At 34.9% G+C, this 18,714-nt stretch overlaps 1 long non-coding RNA gene and 1 pseudogene across 1 annotated transcript; both read left to right on the top strand.

Moving 5' to 3' along the window:
• The first annotated feature begins 4,617 nt into the window (after positions 1–4,617).
• Positions 4,618–6,075, top strand: LOC141696307 (peroxidase 72-like; annotated as a pseudogene).
• Positions 6,076–16,953: 10,878 nt separating this feature from the next.
• LOC141696670 (uncharacterized) lies at positions 16,954–17,437 on the top strand. Its single transcript, XR_012564468.1, has 2 exons — positions 16,954–17,197; positions 17,314–17,437. It is a non-coding gene; the product is annotated as an uncharacterized LOC141696670 (long non-coding RNA).
• Positions 17,438–18,714: the final 1,277 nt, after the last annotated feature.

Genomic DNA, 18,714 nt, shown 5'->3' with positions numbered 1-18,714 from the left:
AATTAGTTTTAATGTTTGATTATCTGATTTTACTTTCATATTTTCGGGTTTTAATCGCGAATTCGGGTTTGAATTTCTGTTGATTGTTTAATGATTTCGTTGCCATGAGGATGTAGATCGTCGAATAGGGAGTATTTTGGTACCGGATTCGTGGTGTTTGGCTTTGGTTTTGGGTTCGTCGGAAAAACGGCGACGCCGCCGTTGTTCTTCGTCTCCGGCGGTGTTCGACGAGGAAGGAGGACGGGGAAAGGCCAGGAAGCAGAAGGGGAGATGTCGTTGTGTTGTTATGCTTCGAGAAGAACCTGGAATCGAGCGTTTGGTTCGCCGGAAAATCTCCGCCGGCGTCGGATTCTGGGAATGCGGGCGGTGTTCTTCTCGACCCGATCGGGTCGGGGACGACCCGGTTTGCAACCCGGTTTCGACCCGGTTTCAATCCTAAAAACCCTAAATCCTGTTATGTTTTTGTGTTTCTAAATAAATTAATTATTTATTTATATTTTAGTAAGTAAAAATCAGTTTTAATAATTCTAATAATTAATTAAAAATTAGTTTTATATTATGAAAAATAGTATTTATAATTTTTGAATTATTTTATTTAATTATAAATTTGAATTTATTTATTTAATTAATTATTTAATAATTTATCTAATTATTTATTAATTATCTAATTAATTAATAATTGGGTAATTAATTAATAATTAGGTAATTAATTAGTGAATAAAGATTAGAAATAATTAAGTGAGGTAATTAATAATCTAAGAATTAGTTAATAGTGCGAATAATGATTCGATAATTAGAATTATTATTGGAGCGTTAGTTAATCGAATAATATTGTAATAATTATTCGTACCGTATAAATAGTTATCGGTAATTATCTGTTTAGCGAATCGTACGAGTTTTAATAATAATAGAATAATTCGATAATTAGGCGAGAATTGCGAGTAGCTCATAATTATACGAGTGATTAATCGTTAAGTGATTTATAATTCGAGTAATTCATAGTTATTTGATAAATAACGTATCAGTTAATTGTATCGATTGATTATTTGTAAATAATCGATCTGATCGGGTAAGCGTTAATAATTAATAAATTAGTGTAGTAAATTGTAATTAATCCTAATAATTAGGGATTAATTATTTTAAAATGCAATAATTATTAAATAATTATCTAAAAATATAATTAAGGATTAATTAATTATAATTAATTATTTATAATTAGTTATTAATTAATTAAATCTTGTTTAATTCATAATAATTAAACCGTTAGTCCGATTTGAGCAAAACGAAGACCCCTAGACTCAGAAAAATGAGACGAATCCAATAAAAATAATTGTGAATCATAAATTCTCCCGGAAGAGAGTGATCTTGTGATAATTAATAGTTCGTAGGCCCTAATAGGGGTATAACTGAGTTGAATAAATCCCGAAAAATTATAATAAAATCAGATACGACTAGTAATGTAGGTATAAGCCCAGAATTGATTCTAAAAATAATTATAAATCTAAAAAATTAATTATGTGCCTTACGTGCTACGTGCTTTATGTGATTATGTGAATAGATGTGTTGTATAAATGTATATATATATATATATATATATATATATATATGCGAGTCAGATAGAAACGCATGGGTAGACTGATAAGGTTGCGTGATATCATTCAAGATACGCGTATATAGTAAATTATCTAAACGCCTATCTTTCCATGATTTGTTCAGTGTTAGCAAGGCAGAGCAAGCTAGGGTCAGAAGAAAGTGAGTTAAACCAGGTTAAGTACGCGCAAGGCAAGTTTTTCCCCTATTCTAAATTCAGAATAGTGATTTATATTTCTTTTCTATCGTATCAATTCTCTTTGATAATCATTGTTCATATACACTGTTATCCATTTATTATTACTTGTTCCAGTTTCATTTCAATTCTTGATTTACCCAATTTATTGAATTCCCTGTTCATATTTCAATTCTTTTACCCTACATATACTCTGGTATATCCTGGTGTTGGGATATATCAATAGCATACCGATTGTTCCGGATGCTCAGCCTTGGACTGGATGGTTACTATAAAGGCTGGGTTTTTCCCAGACCATTAATTAATAGGCCATAGTTGCCTGAGTACTCCTTATGTTGGTTGGGTCTATGCAGTTGGGTATAGATCCGCACTATATTCTGACTGATCAGCAGATTATAGTGCATATGTTGGTTCTTGTTTCCAGTCTTGTTCATTTGGCACTCGCCATCATTGGCAAATTATTATCATATACAGATACAGATGGTTGTTCAAACCAGCAGCTTATTGGTTCATTTAATTCTCTCTCTTTATAATATATATATATATATATATATTGTTACAGGCTTGTTGAGCAATTTTGGCTCATTTATTTTATTGTCACTCCTATTCACTATACCATAGATGGCCTATCGCAATGGTTTAATCGTGCATGTTACAAAATTGTGTTACCTTAGGTATGCTCATCTTAGCCTACCGCAACGTAGTATTTTTGATGTTACCACAGCCATTATAACATGTTACTATAGATTCAAAGTGTTACATACGAGTAACATGTAGGAATTTATGTTACAATAGGGTATTAATGGATAAAAAAGTATTACATTTTACAAACAATTAAATATATATAATTATTTGACATGAAAATTAATCAATTTTTATAATATAATTAAGCAAAAATATTTATATTAATTAAGATTGATAAATTATTTTTTAAAAAATTTTATGAACTGTATTTATTAATAATTGATAATTTTTTATCAATAAAAAATTTAAACCCTATTAAAACTTAAAATTTATTAAAAAAAGAAATGAAATTAGTTGGGCTTTCAATCAGGCGGGCTCGAAATTTTTAGAGAGGCGGTAAAATTTCAGACATATCTTATCTCCCTCTCATTCTCTCTCTCTCTCTCTCTCTCATTTTCTCTCACATTTTCTCTCACAGTGGCTAATTGACTAATTGGACTCGAGCTAGGGTTTCTATCTGTCTAAACATATCTCTCTCTCGGTATCTCTCAGTTTTCAATTGAACAATTATAGATTTGGGATTTCAAAATAAATTATAGATTAGCTAGGATTTGGGGCTTCACTGTAGAAGGATTCAACCGGGTCTTCTTGTTTCTCAACATAATTGGTTTGGGGATTCACTAATTTCGGGTCTTCTTGTTTTATAATCGGTTCTTCTTCTGAAATCGGGTTTCTCAATTAGGGTATTTTTCCAAATTGGGTTTTACAATTAGGGTTTTTTTGTATTATTATTTTTTATATGATTATATGTTTGTAGATGCTTGCGGAGATTGGTGGTCTGTTTCAATGGTAAAAGCGACAGGGTTCCACATCTTCTCCATCGTCTCGTTTCGCACCCGCTTCGCCAATCTCACTGTTTCAACATCGGAATGGTACGTAAAATCGCACAACTCATAGCTCTAATTACAAATTACATCTTAATTTCATCTCAATTTTAATTTAATTGTTTAAATGTGTACATAATAATGTGTACATAATAATTTCAACTCATGTTTTCAATTGATTCTATATATAGGTGTTGGAGACAAACCCCTGTTTTCTCCAAAGGTAGTTTTTCGCAACTTTTCGGGTTTTAATTTCTGTATATTCGGTTAATCAATTCAATAGATGCATATGTTTGTCTTTATATGTCACTTTGTTATATTGTAATGGTGTAAGTAAATTCAAGCTAATAGTTTTGGTTGGTAGTACCTAATTTAGGATATTAATGTAATCATTTATATGTTTGTAGTTGTGATTAGTGGTTGGGTAAGCAGAGGATTAAAGAAAAGTACAGTTGCATGCCATTTTAATGTATTTGATAATATGTCTTACCTGAATATTGTTAGTCAAAGATTGTAGTATATTGCGAAGCCGGAATTCAGGTTAGTAATTTAAGGGCTGTCTCAGAGTATTTAGGAAATTTGTGCGTAATAAAAAGTAAATTCATATATAAAAATAGAATACAGGGGAAACAATTGCATATAATTTGAGAGCTATATTTGGCCTGAAAGTACAAACAATATCAATTCTGACCGGTGAAGGTGGTTCAGGCGGTGCTCTTGCCATTGGTTGTAGCAATAAGTTATTTATGCTGGAAAATTCAGCATTCTATGTTGCAAGGTGATTTCTAGTTGTCTTTCTCTGTAACTCTTAATTACCTACCTAGAAAAAGTAATTCATGTCCTCTACCTCCCTACTAAATCACCTAGTTGTACTCCACTTGAAATATGGATATAAAGTAATGCTAAAACTAGAAAGAAGTTGTAACTTTGTCAGTTCTGAGAAGGTACCTAGTTGTACAGCTAACAACTCCAGACCATGAAAGTTTCAGCCTCACAATTATCCGACTATCAACTAGAACAATTTAAATATTAATATTGCCTGGTTTGGTACTAAATTATAATGCAGGACTGTAGTTTTTGGTCAATGAGCAGGTGCTCCTGCTCCATAAAAACCTAAACTCAAATAAATGAATGTACAAACACGAAGTTATATAAACCAGCTATATTCCTGCTCCCCATAACCCCTATTATATAAACCAGCTATTTATTATCAACATTCATCAAATCATAAGCCTTGATTTTTATACAAGAGAGTAAACGGAAATGGCTAATTCCATTAGCATTCTCATGCTTATAACTCTTTTAACATTTGCACCACTCTACTTCTCTCGCAAAACTAATATAGGTTATCTATACCCTCAGTTTTATTATCGTTCTTTCCCACATGCGGTCCAGATAGTCAAGTCTATCATTTCCAATGCTGTTGCAAAAGATACTCGTATGGCTGCTTCCCTGCCCCGCCTCCATTTCCATGACTGGTTTGTCAAGGTTTAAATCAACCGATGTTAAAGTAACTGGTTGATCTTCTATTAAAAGTGCATGTCTAATGTCTAATTAATTCATTGTTTCACCATGCAGGGATGTGATGCATCAATACTCTTAGACAACAGCAGTAGTATAATCAGTGAAAAAGGTTCTAACCCTAACTGAAACTCTGTACGTGGTTTTGATGTTATCGACCAGATAAAATCGACACTCGAGAGAGAGTGCCCTCAGACAGTCTCGTGTGCTGATATCATGGCTCTGGCTGCTAGGGACTCTACTGTTTTGGTAAATTTAAACATTTTGCATACAATTTCTCTTGCTACAAATGAAATAGTTCATGTCATTATTACTATAAATTGTTCGATTTATACATCAGATATATACATGCACCAAACTTACCTCTCTAGTATGACAAGTGAAGTGAATAGTACTATAACCTTACATGAAAAACATAAAACTGATCATTTCCTATGTTGTATGTAGACTGGTGGACCTAGTTGGGAGGTTTCATTAGGAAGAAGGGACTCGAGAGGTGCGCGTTTGAGTGGCTCAACACTTTCCAGACAATACTGACCAAATTTAAGCTACAAGGACTTGATATAGTTGACCTTGTGGCACTATCTGGTAAGTTTTGCTAATTTTTGTTGAAGCATTTGGGACTATTGACTATACTATAATATATAATTTTAGAATTTCTTAGTGCATAAATTGTGAAGAAAAAAGGGCTATTTATTTGGTTAGAAGAACTAAAATTTCATAGGTTTCAAGGTTACCTGGTGCAGAGAGTATATAGTTGTCCAGAAATTAATATACATATACCACTAACTAAATCAATATAGTAGATGCTTCTTATGATTACGTATTTAAAGAGTGGTCCATATAAACTAATGCCTATTTTAGTAAAATGTAAAATGAAAATATCTCTTGTTAAATTTTGTGACAGTTGTGGTTTTACCAAAGGCTATTTATTTGGTTTCTGAAATTTTTACATTACGTGTTACTTGTAGTGGAAAAGCTGCTTATGAAATGATGAAGCAGATGGCTGGGAATCCAACCAAATGGGAAGGGAGAAGAGTCCTTTTCATTCACACTGGTAGACTCCCATGTACTTGTATGGCAAGGTCAGGAAAGCTTGATCCAGTAATCGGAAGAGATGATGAAATAAGGAGATGCATACAGATTCTTTCAAGGAGAACAAAGAATAATCATGTTCTTAAATACCGTAATTGGAGCTAAATAACGTGGAGATGCATACAGATTCTTTGTTTGGTTGTTTGAATTTTATTTTGTTGACTTGTATGAAAAACAGGTTTATGGCATGTTCAATTTACAAACAAATCATGTCAATTTTTTTTTTGAGAAATATGTTACATTAGGTACTTCAATATTATAAACAAATTAGTATAATATAATACAAATTATTATAAAACGGTTACAGTAGGGAAAAAATGTTACAATGATTTGGTGAACCACATGTGGGGCCCACAGTGGCCTTACATGTGGGGCCCATTTTTTTTTTGCAAATTCTAAGTGCAAAGGTAACATGTATAGTGTGATACTATAGACATACTTTGATGTTACCTTTGAAGCCTATTGTAACATAAAATTCAAGGTTGCATCAGGGTAAAAGAATGTTACCTTAGGGGCCAAAGGTAACTCGGAAAAAAGCAACTTAATTTTTATGTTACCTTAGGCCTTTTTCTGGCTGTGGTAACATTTTTTTGGGCCTGTTGTAACATTTTCTTGGTGTTGCTGTAGGCCATTTATGGTGTAGTGATTGTTTTACAGTTAAGGTAGAGAATGAAACCCATCAGGACCCGCATAGTCAACAAGCGAGTCAAGCAGCGGGACCCTCTTATACCAAGAGTGTTCCTTCCTATTCTCGAAGAGAGTTTTGAATTGCCAGATCAGGTGTAGCAGGATAAGTAGTAATGTTGGGTTAAATAAAAGTTTTGTGTAGTTTGAATAAAAGATTGTGTAGTGAAACTGTAGATAGAATAAAGTTTGTAATAAAGAGAGTTATTGAGACAGGTTTTATTTAGTTGGGTTTGTAATAAAGTGTAGTGCATGATTCTTGTTTTCAAACTCAACCCTTAAAAGATCCTGAGTAGTGATAGTTCGGGGTAATTATTATATTTATATTCCTCTTGTGCAGGTATAGTTGGTAATTGTTGTTAATAATGCCCCAAATCTATACCCCGGATTTGGAGGGTGTTATAGTTGGTATCAGAGCTTAGGTTTGACCTTTGAAAACAAGAACGTTAGGGCTAAGATAAGATAGGAAAATGAGATAGGATGAGATTAAGAGTGTCAGGATTGTTTGTCTATGTGATTAGAAGTTATGAGTTTAGGATTGTGATTTGATTGTTTTTGTGTTATTATTTTTATGTATATTAGATGGCTTCTTTATCATCGTCTACGGAGAGGACCGAGACAGATCCCGTGGATGCACCGGTAGTAGCCCCAGTGTCAGAGCAGATCTTACCTCCATTGCCACCTGAGCCAGCACCAGAGATACCACTTCCCCCAGAGGTACCAGGTTTTGCAGATTATTTTCCATATTTTGAGCCAGAGATACCAGATTTTCCACCATTAGAGTTCCCGAGGTTCGATATTCCTGATATGGTTGATCTTCCGCAGTAGGAGGATTTAGAGCCTCAGATTCCTATGCCACCAGTCGAGATTCAAGAGCTGCCACATATGGAGCCAGAGGCAGAGCCGCCAGTGTATGCGCCTATGGAGCAGCCTGTATTATTTCCTGCCCCATTAGCCATTTATGCACCTGTTCCAGGAGTTTATCAGTTTCCTCAGCCGGAGTTTATAGATGAGATCGTGGTAGATGGACCATTACCTTCTCGAGGTTCCAGCACTGATCTTCATGAGCATCATACAGTGACTTACCAGCGCTTTCAGGCAGAGATGGAGGAGAGGATTAGATGGCAGAACCAGTGTAGAGAGATCCTTGGATTGTATGAGACGCAGACAGATGGTCCTGTCAGAGCATTACGACCAGATTATATACTGAGAGAGAGACTACATCAGATTCGTCAGAATAGTTTTCAGCAGCTTACTGATTTGAGACAGCAGGATCTTAGCGCGGAGACAGCATATCGCAGAGCATTAGGACTTACCGAGGCAGTGCTAGAGGCATTGCAGGAGGAGTTGAGCCACGTACCACCAGGATTTTGAGATTAGCAGATCGATGAGTGTTGTATTATGTATATTTTGTAGATAGAGGCAGTATAGTATTGTATGAGTGTAGCTACTGACTCTGACTGATAGTAGTAGCAGTACGACTGTTATATCATAGGTTTTTGTATCAAACATTGACACCTGTAGCTGGTGTTCTACCTATATATATATATGAGATAATCTTTTGCACGTTTTCTTTATTTTATTCCCAGTCATTTAAGCATTTACATTTATTTCAGTACCATTGCATATTTACAAATGTAGTTTTATTCACGATCATGTTGTAAAAAAAAAAATTATTAATTAAATTTAAAACATATCATACTGTTTTATCTATTCAGTTATTTAATAAGTTATTTTATTTTCTCAAATCGACTGTTTTAATATATGTTTAATATACTGTTATTAAATAAGATCCATTATTTATTTACTAGAAAAATGGCACCTAAGAGAAAAGCGCAGCCCGACTCATCGAATGGAAACACCGATGGCCAAAACAATAATAAACAGATGGATCAGATGTTTAATCTCATGCAACAGCAGATGTTGATGATGCAACAACAAATGCAGCAGCAGCAACAGCAGTTCCAGCAACAGATGTTACAGCAAGCCGCTCATCCAGGACATCAAATACCACCAGCAGCACCTACGACTACTTTCAAGCAATTTCAGTCGGTGAAGCCTCCGGAATTTATGGGTTCCACAGATCCCACAAAAGCGAGAGCTTGGCTGAAAGAGATGGAAAAGGCTTTTTCGTTGATAAAGGTTGAGGAAGAGCAGAAGACAGATTTCGCTAGCTATTTTCTAAAAGGCGAAGCTAATTACTGGTGGGAATCAAAGAAAGCTTTGGAAGAAGGTGTGGTGACCTGGAACAGATTCACTAATCTTTTCTTGGAGAAATATTTTCCTCGTTTTATGAAGAACCAGATGGAGATCAAGTTCCTAGAGCTGAAACAAGACAACTTATCGGTTGCGGATTATGAGACCAAGTTTACTGAATTGGCAAGGTTTGTTCCAGAGCAGGTGGATACGGACGAGAAGCGGGCCAAGAGATTTCAGCAAGGACTGAAACCATGGATTCATAGCAGGGTAGCTGTGTTTGAATTGACAACTTATATGGCTGTTGTTCAGAAGGCTATAATTATTGAAGGAGAAAGCGAAGCAGCTCAGAAAGAGAAAGGACCAGGGAATTTTCAGAATCGTTTCAACAAAAGGCCGGGATTTCAAGCTCGGGGAAAAGTAAATTTCAAAAGGCCAGAGCAGAACAATCAGAGGATGGGAAATCGACTTCCAGCCCCAATTCAGCAGAGACTTATCCGACCGTTTATACCTGACTGCAGAACGTGTGGTAGAAAGCATACAGGAGTTTGCAACAAGCTAAATGCTACGTGTTTCAAGTGCAAGCAAAGGGGACACTATTCTGGAGAATGTCCAATGGGAAAGGCAGAAGTTACTTGTTTCCAATGTGGGAGAAAAGGACATATCGCCAAAGACTGCAGAGGAATTGCAATGGCTGCCAGTATTCCAAGAATTTTAGCATTACCTCCACCTCCACTACCACAGCAAAATCAGCCCAGAGCAAGGACTTTCAACATGTCAATGAAGGAAGCGGTACAGAGTCCAATGTGGTTGCAGGTACACTCCCTGTAAATTCCGTAAATGCTTTAGTATTGATTGATTCAGGAGCTACTAGATCTTTTATTTATGAAGCTTTTATCTCTAAGATAGATTGTGAGATTCAGTGGTTGGATGAAGTGTTAGTCATAAAATTAGCGAATAATGATCAGATTGCAGTAGATCGAGTATGTCCGAGCTGTGATATTGAGATAGGGAGATGTCATTTTTCAGTTGATTTGATACCTTTTAGGTTAGGGGAGTTTGATATTATTTTAGGAATGGATTGGCTGTCTAGTAATAATGCTCAAATTGATTGTGCGAATAAGAGAGTGAAATTGCAAACTGAAGAAAATGAAACGGTAATATTTAAAGGTGAGAAGCAAAAGCAGAAATTCCTATCAATAATGCAGACGAGAAGATTGCTACGTCAAGGATGTCAAGCTTATTTAGCCTATGTACGGGATGTTGAAAAGGGAAATTTGAAGATTGAAGATATTCCTGCAGTTTGTGAATTTCTTGATGTTTTTCCAGACGAATTACCAGGACTTCCACCAGATCGAGAAATCGAATTCACTATTGACTTGACGCCAGGGACTGAACCAATTTCGAAAGCTCCATATCGAATGGCACATGTTGAAATTAGGGAATTATCAAAGCAGTTGCAAGAACTTCTTGACAAATGAATTATAAGGCCAAGTGTATCCCCATGGGGTGCGCCAGTATTGTTCGTGAAAAAGAAGAATGGTAGTATGCGACTGTGTATTGATTATCGTGAGCTGAACAAGTTAACTATCAAGAATAAATATCCTTTACCTCGCATTGATGATTTATTTGATCAACTAAAAGGAGCAGCATGGTTTTCGAAAATCGACTTACGATCAGGCTATCATCAGTTAAAGATCAAGGCCGAAGATATTCCAAAGACAGCGTTTAGAACAAGGTACGGACACTATGAATTTCTTGTAATGGCTTTTGGATTGACGAATGCACCTGCAGCGTTTATGGATTTGATGAATCGAATATTCAAGAAGTATTTGGATAAGTTTATCATTATATTTATTGATGACATCTTGATCTATTCAAAGACGGAAGAAGAGCATGCAGCGCATTTAAGAACGACATTGGAGATATTACGGAAGGAGCAGCTTTATGCAAAATTTTCCAAATGCGAATTTTGGTTAAAAGAAGTGCAGTTTCTAGGGCACATCATCAGCAGAGAAGGCATTCAAGTTGATCCAGCAAAGATTGAAGTTGTGTTGAATTGGGAAAGACCAAAGACGCCGACAGAGGTTCGAAGTTTCTTAGGTTTGGCAGGATATTATCGAAGATTTGTCAAAGATTTTGTGAAGATAGCAACACCGCTGACCAAGTTAACTCGACAAAGTGAAAAGTTCGAATGGAATAGTAAGTGTGAAGAAAGTTTTCAAGAGTTGAAGAATCGGTTGGTGACGGCACCAGTATTAGTACTGCCAGACGAGCAAGGAAATTTTGTTATTTACAGTGACGCTTCATATCGTGGTTTAGGATGTGTGTTGATGCAACATGGTAACATCATTGCATATGCGTCGAGACAACTTAAACCTCATGAGCAGAAATATCCTACGCATGATCTGGAATTGGCAGCAATTGTATTTGCATTGAAGCTTTGGAGACATTATATGTACGGTGAAAAATGTGAAATCTACACGGATCATAAAAGTCTGAAGTATATCTTCACGCAAAAGGAACTAAACATGCGACAACGTCGATGGCTGGAATTGATTAAAGATTACGATGTTACAATCAGTTATCATCCAGGAAAAGCAAATGTTGTAGCAGATGCGCTAAGCAGAAAAGAAAGATTGAATCGGTTAACTTCATGCGAAGAATTGGCCAAGGAATTTGACAAATTGGAAATCGAAATTCGTATTCCCAATGAATCTGCAGAAACTATCTACGCTATGACTTTCCAACCAGAATTGCTGTAAAAGATTCGCCGTTGTCAAGAAGAAGTGATGAGTCAAGACGACAACTTAACAGGAGAAGAGATTACAACTCAGAAAGATAATGAAGGAATTTTACGTTTTGCGTCAAGAATCTGGATCCCTAACGTGGCAGAATTAAAAGAAGAAATTATGCGAGATGCGCACAATTCGAAGTATTCCATTCATCCAGGAAGCACGAAAATGTATCGCGATTTGAAGGAAAACTTTTGGTGGCCGAATATGAAGAAGGAGATAGCAGAATGGGTGAGTAAATGCTACATATGCCAGCGAGTTAAAGCAGAACACCAACGTCCGAGTGGGTTATTGCAACCATTAGACATTCCAGAATGGAAATGGGAACATCTAGCGATGGATTTTGTGGTAGGACTACCGAGGACTAGGGCAAATCATGATGCGATATGGGTAATCATTGACAGACTTACGAAGTCGGCACATTTTCTACCAATTAATGAAAGATTTTCGCTCGACAAATTAGTGCACATGTATCTCAAAGAAATTGTGATGCGTCATGGAGTACCAGTATCAATTGTATCGGATCGAGATCCTCGTTTCAATTCAAGATTTTGGAGACAATTCCAAGAATGTCTAGGAACGAAGTTGAATATGAGTACAGCCTATCATCCGCAAACTGACGGTCAAAGTGAAAGGACAATTCAAATGATTGAAGATATGTTACGAGTTTGTGCGATCAATTTTGAAGGTAGTTGGGATGAACATTTACCCCTAGTGGAATTTTCTTATAATAACAGCTATCACGCCAGTATTGGAATGCCACCGTATGAAGCATTATATGGAAGGAAATGCAGATCACCAGTGCATTGGGATGAAGTTGGAGAACGCAAGATTTTGGGTCCAGAATTAATTCAGCAGACAAAAGAAAAGATTAAACTCATTCGAAAACGAATCGAGACAGCACAAAACAGGCAAAGCAGATATGCAGACCAAGCAAGGAAGAATGTGGACTATCAGGAGGGAGAACGCGCATTGCTCAAAATATCGCCATGGAAAGGATTGACCAGATTTGGCAATAAAGGAAAATTGAAGCCACGATACATTGGACCATTTGAGATTTTGAAGAAAATTGGGAAGGTTGCGTACGAGTTAGCTCTACCACCCCATATGCAGCATGTTCATAACGTATTTCATGTATCTATGCTTAAGAAGTATAATCCTGATACAAGGCATGTAATAGAGTATGAGCCAATAGAACTTCAGGCAGATTTATCATATGTAGAGCAGCCGATAAGAATTCTAGATAGACAAGAGAGGGTATTAAGGAATAAGTCTGTGTCATTAGTGAGAGTTTTATGGAGAAACCCAGTGGTTGAAGAATCAACCTGGGAGCTTGAGAGTGAAATGTTAGAAAGGTATCCTCAGTTATTTGCATAATGTGATTCTGAGGACAAAATCCTGTTAAGGGGGGGAAAATGTAACGACCGAGAAATTACGCTTGTATTATATCATAATAAAGATAAATTGTGTGTATTATTATGTGATTAACTGTGTTGAGTCATTAAACCCTAATCGTTATGTGCTACGTGTTGTCTGTTATGATCCGAATGTGTTTTGGATATTTATTGAATGTTTTATCGCAAGTTATATATCTTATATCAAAACCCGTACAGCTCAAACAGTATTTTAAAAGCCCGTATTTCAAATAAAATTATTGGTCCTATTTTACCAAAAATGCCCTATACCAATTCGCTATTTTGAACCCCTAGACGTTTTACAAATTGACCTTTTTCGCGAAAAACGACTTTTCCGGACCCCTTCGGGTACCAAAAACCCCACAAAAATCACATTTTTATTTTTATATGATCATGAAATTATCATATATCATTTTTCTTTGTATTTTTGTATTTTTCACAATTTTTGGGAATTTTTAGTATTTATTTTGTATTTATTGGATATTTAAAAATTCATTATTAATACCCAAAAATTATAAAAATTGGGGCCAAATATTTTTATTAGGAGTGTAATTAGACCCTTAATTTTACTTAGGGGTATTATTTTCATATATATAAATACACGATTTATTAGTAATTAAATCAGTTAATTATTCAGAAAAAATCAGAAAATAAAAAGAAAAAGAAAAAGAAATTAGGGTTAGGGTTTTGTGAAGAACAGAGCAGGAGAATCAAAGGCGATTTTCATCGTGATTCCGGAGTCCAAATCGTTAGTGTAAGTATCCGTTTTGAAGCCCAAGAATCATAGTTTTTGATTATGTAATTAGTTTTAATGTTTGATTATCTGATTTTACTTTCATATTTTCGGGTTTTAATCGCGAATTCGGGTTTGAATTTCTGTTGATTGTTTAATGATTTCGTTGCCATGAGGATGTAGATCGTCGAATAGGGAGTAGTTTGGTACCGGATTCGTGGTGTTTGGCTTTGGTTTTGGGTTCGTCGGAAAAACGGCGACGCCGCCGTTGTTCTTCGTCTCCGGCGGTGTTCGACGAGGAAGGAGGACGGGGAAAGGCCAGGAAGCAGAAGGGGAGATGTCGTTGTGTTGTTATGCTTCGAGAAGAACCTGGAATCGAGCGTTTGGTTCGCCGGAAAATCTCCGCCGGCGTCGGATTCTGGGAATGCGGGCGGTGTTCTTCCCGACCCGATCGGGTCGGGGACGACCCGGTTTGCAACCCGGTTTCGACCCGGTTTCAATCCTAAAAACCCTAAATCCTGTTATGTTTTTGTGTTTCTAAATAAATTAATTATTTATTTATATTTTAGTAAGTAAAAATCAGTTTTAATAATTCTAATAATTAATTAAAAATTAGTTTTATATTATGGAAAATAGTATTTATAATTTCTGAATTATTTTATTTAATTATAAATTTGAATTTATTTATTTAATTAATTATTTAATAATTTATCTAATTATTTATTAATTATCTAATTAATTAATAATTGGGTAATTAATTAATAATTAGGTAATTAATTAGTGAATAAAGATTAGAAATAATTAAGTGAGGTAATTAATAATCTAATAATTAGTTAATAGTGCGAATAATGATTTGATAATTAGAATTATTATTGGAGCGTTAGTTATTCGAATAATATTGTAATAATTATGCGTACCGTATAAATAGTTATCGGTAATTATCTGTTTAGCGAATCGTACGAGTTTTAATAATAATAGAATAATTCGATAATTAGGCGAGAATTGCGAGTAGCTCGTAATTATACGAGTGATTAATCGTTAAGTGATTTATAATTCGAGTAATTCGTAGTTATTTGATAAATAACGTATCAGTTAATTGTATCGATTGATTATTTGTAAATAATCGATCTGATCGGGTAAGCGTTAATAATTAGTAAATTAGTGTAGTAAATTGTAATTAATCCTAATAATTAGGGATTAATTATTTTAAAATGCAATAATTATTAAATAATTATCTAAAAATATAATTAAGGATTAATTAATTATAATTAATTATTTATAATTAGTTATTAATTAATTAAATCTTGTTTAATTCATAATAATTAAACCGTTAGTCCGATTTGAGCAAAACGAAGACCCCTAGACTCAGAAAAATGAGACGAATCCAATAAAAATAATTGTGAATCATAAATTCTCCCGGAAGAGAGTGATCTTGTGATAATTAATAGTTCATAGGCCCTAATAGGGGTATAACTGAGTTGAATAAATCCCGAAAAATTATAATAAAATCAGATACGACTAGTAATGTAGGTATAAGCCCAGAATTATAAAAATAATTATAAATCTAAAAAATTAATTATGTGCCTTACGTGCTACGTGCTTTATGTGATTATGTGAATAGATGTGTTGTATAAATGTATATATATATATGCGAGTCAGATAGAAACGCATGGGTAGACTGATAAGGTTGCGTGATATCAATTCAAGATACGCGTATATAGTAAATTATATAAACGCCTATCTTTCCATGATTTGTTCAGTGTTAGCAAGGCAGAGCAAGCTAGGGTCAGAAGACAGTGAGTTAAACCAGGTTAAGTACGCGCAAGGCAAGTTTTTCCCCTATTCTAAATTCAGAATAGTGATTTATATTTCTTTTCTATCGTATCAATTCTCTTTGATAATCATTGTTCATATACACTGTTATCCATTTATTATTACTTGTTCCAGTTTCATTTCAATTCTTGATTTACACAATTTATTGAATTCCCTGTTCATATTTCAATTCTTTTACCCTACATATACTCTGGTATATCATGGTGTTGGGATATATCAATAGCATACCGATTGTTCCGGATGCTCAGCCTTGGACTGGATGGTTACTATAAAGGCTGGGTTTTTCCCAGACCATTAATTAATAGGCCATAGTTGCCTGAGTACTCCTTATGTTGGTTGGGTCTATGCAGTTGGGTATAGATCTGCACTATATTCTGACTGATCAGCAGATTATAGTGCATATGTTGGTTCTTGTTTCCAGTCTTGTTCATTTGGCACTCGCCATCATTGGCAAATTATTATCATATACAGATACAGATGGTTGTTCAAACCAGCAGCTTATTGGTTCATTTAATTCTCTCTCTTTATAATATATATATATATTGTTGCAGGCTTGTTGAGCAATTTTGGCTCATTTCTTTTATTGTCACTCCTATTGTTTTACAGTTAAGGTAGAGAATGAAACCCATCAGGACCCGCATAGTCAAGAAGCGAGTCAAGCAGCGGGACCCTCTTATACCAAGAGTGTTCCTTCCTATTCTCGAAGAGAGTTTTGAATTGCCAGATCAGGTGTAGCAGGATAAGTAGTAATGTTGGGTTAAATAAAAGTTTTGTGTAGTTTGAATAAAAGATTGTGTAGTGAAACTGTAGATAGAATAAAGTTTGTAATAAAGAGAGTTATTGAGACAGGTTTTATTTAGTTGGGTTTGTAATAAAGTGTAGTGCATGATTCTTGTTTTCAAACTCAACCCTTAAAAGATCCTGAGTAGTGATAGTTCGGGGTAATTATTATATTTATATTCCGCTTGTGCAGGTATAGTTGGTAATTGTTGTTAATAATGCCCCAAATCTATACCCCGGATTTGGAGGGTGTTATACTGACTCTCTCTCTCCATCTCCCCATTCTTTTTGTCCCAACTCCCCCTTCTCATGGATCTCTCTCTCTCTATCTCCCCATCTTTTGTTCACTCATTTCCCCTTTACATGGTAGTCCATTTCCCTCTCTAAGCTATAACTCCCTTTCTCTCATGTTCTCTCTCTTTGAACTTCCTATGCAGCCTCTCTTTCCATTACACCATCTGTGTAATTAAAACCTAATTTTTAACACCTCAATTTACTCTAACCTCTCACCTCTCTAAATCCATGTATCTTAACTTTGTTCTATTTTTATCAAACTATTGGTTGTTTGTAGTACCTGGTAAACAAGTTTGAATGGGATGCGGAGAGATTATATAAACTTTGTTGATATGTTTAACCAAGCCCATGTATAGATTGTTGCTAGAGGAGGAAAGAAGTTATCTAGAGTTGCAACTGTTGTAGGGGTATTGTCTCAATAGAAAGGATGATACTTGTTGGAAGCCAACATCCACACCAGGAACATAGAAGACAAGATGTGAGTGATGGGTTAGAAGGTATGGTCGAATCATGTGATTTGGTGGAGGTCTTTATTAATTGTCTTGTGTGAATACAAAATAAAATAGAAGCTTACACAACTCTCGTGTATCAACAACATATACTTTTTTTGCAGGTTGAACTTGACTAACCAAAGATTGCCAAGTTGGTATCGTTGAAGAGTGTATTGAAGATTCTTGTGTGAACTGTACAAAGATAACTGCTAGAAGAAAATGGAGTTTGTAAAAGTGATCATTAGGTTTGAACTTTTTGTTTTAAATTAAACCTGAAGTATTTTATTATTTTTATAAATTGATACATGGAATTGAATTTATGAAGAGAGGAAGTTTTAGTCACGAGGAGCTTAATGTTTTTGTTTCTCTATTGGAATTTGCAGGACAAAACGAGACCCGAGAGCAAAGACCACGAGAATGTCTTGGACAACTGCCAACCACAGGAAAATCAATTATTAATCTTCAAGCCATGGGAATCAAAATTTATGGATGATATGAACCTATTACAGGGGATTCAAAAGCTAAAAATTCATTGGAAAATATAGTTGGATATAGTTGAGCAAAAAAGGTATTTATAGTTGGCATATTAGTGCGTATACTAGAGAAAGCGTCATGTGTGTTTGCACATGTAAATGTCACCTGAATTTCTAAAGAAAGTTAACTCAGATTTTTCATTTTTATATGTTTTAACAAGCAATATAGAGTCCCGAAGTACATGTACTCGAATGGTCTTATTTTTCTTAAGATAGAACTTGGTTATACTTAGTTGGTTTTTAGTTGAAATGGTGTAATAGATGGTTGGTTGATTGCTGGAGTAATGGAGGGTTGGTTGTTTGCTAGTGTAATGGTGATGACTTGGTTGTAATCTCAATGGTTTTTCTTTGGATTTTAAATTTGATGGCATATTAATTTTACAATGTTGCTTTATTTGCTTTGCATTTGGAAACCATTGTCTGAGGGGATTTTAACCCGTAAGTTATCCAGTTAAAACATTGTTATAGTTTGTTTCACACAATAATTTCAAAAACTAAAAGCTTGTTATATTGACTTTCGCACAATACTAAACTGAATAAAAAACCCTTCTCTATAAAACTAATTATGTTCAGACAACACCATTTGTTATAAAAAGAATCATGTCGTAAACACTAACTCAACACATTGTAAACTAAAAGACAAGTGTGAAACTAAATCACACAACACAAGAAACAGGACAAATCTTGTATGAGAAGAGTTCCTACAACACAAAATAAAATGCAAGTGTTGTCTGTAGAATTTTACTACAAGAGCTATTTAATTCATTTGTGTTGTGTGTTGATCTGTAGAACAACCATTTGAGGACAATAAGAGTTGTATTACTTGTTTTGTTCTTATATTATTATGGACACACTACACAACCGTTTCCAGAACACTTGACTAATACAGATGTTTACAATATAAGTTACAAGAATGCGTTGTCTATTCTGGATGTAACATAACAGGTTTACTACTCTGGTCGTTGTCTGTGCTCATTCACACAACAGTTT

This window comes from Apium graveolens, chromosome 11, assembly GCF_009905375.1.
Source record: "Apium graveolens cultivar Ventura chromosome 11, ASM990537v1, whole genome shotgun sequence".
NCBI lineage: Eukaryota > Viridiplantae > Streptophyta > Magnoliopsida > Apiales > Apiaceae > Apium > Apium graveolens.
Note: the sequence above shows the minus strand (reverse complement) of the source record. Positions and strands in the feature narration are given on the sequence as shown.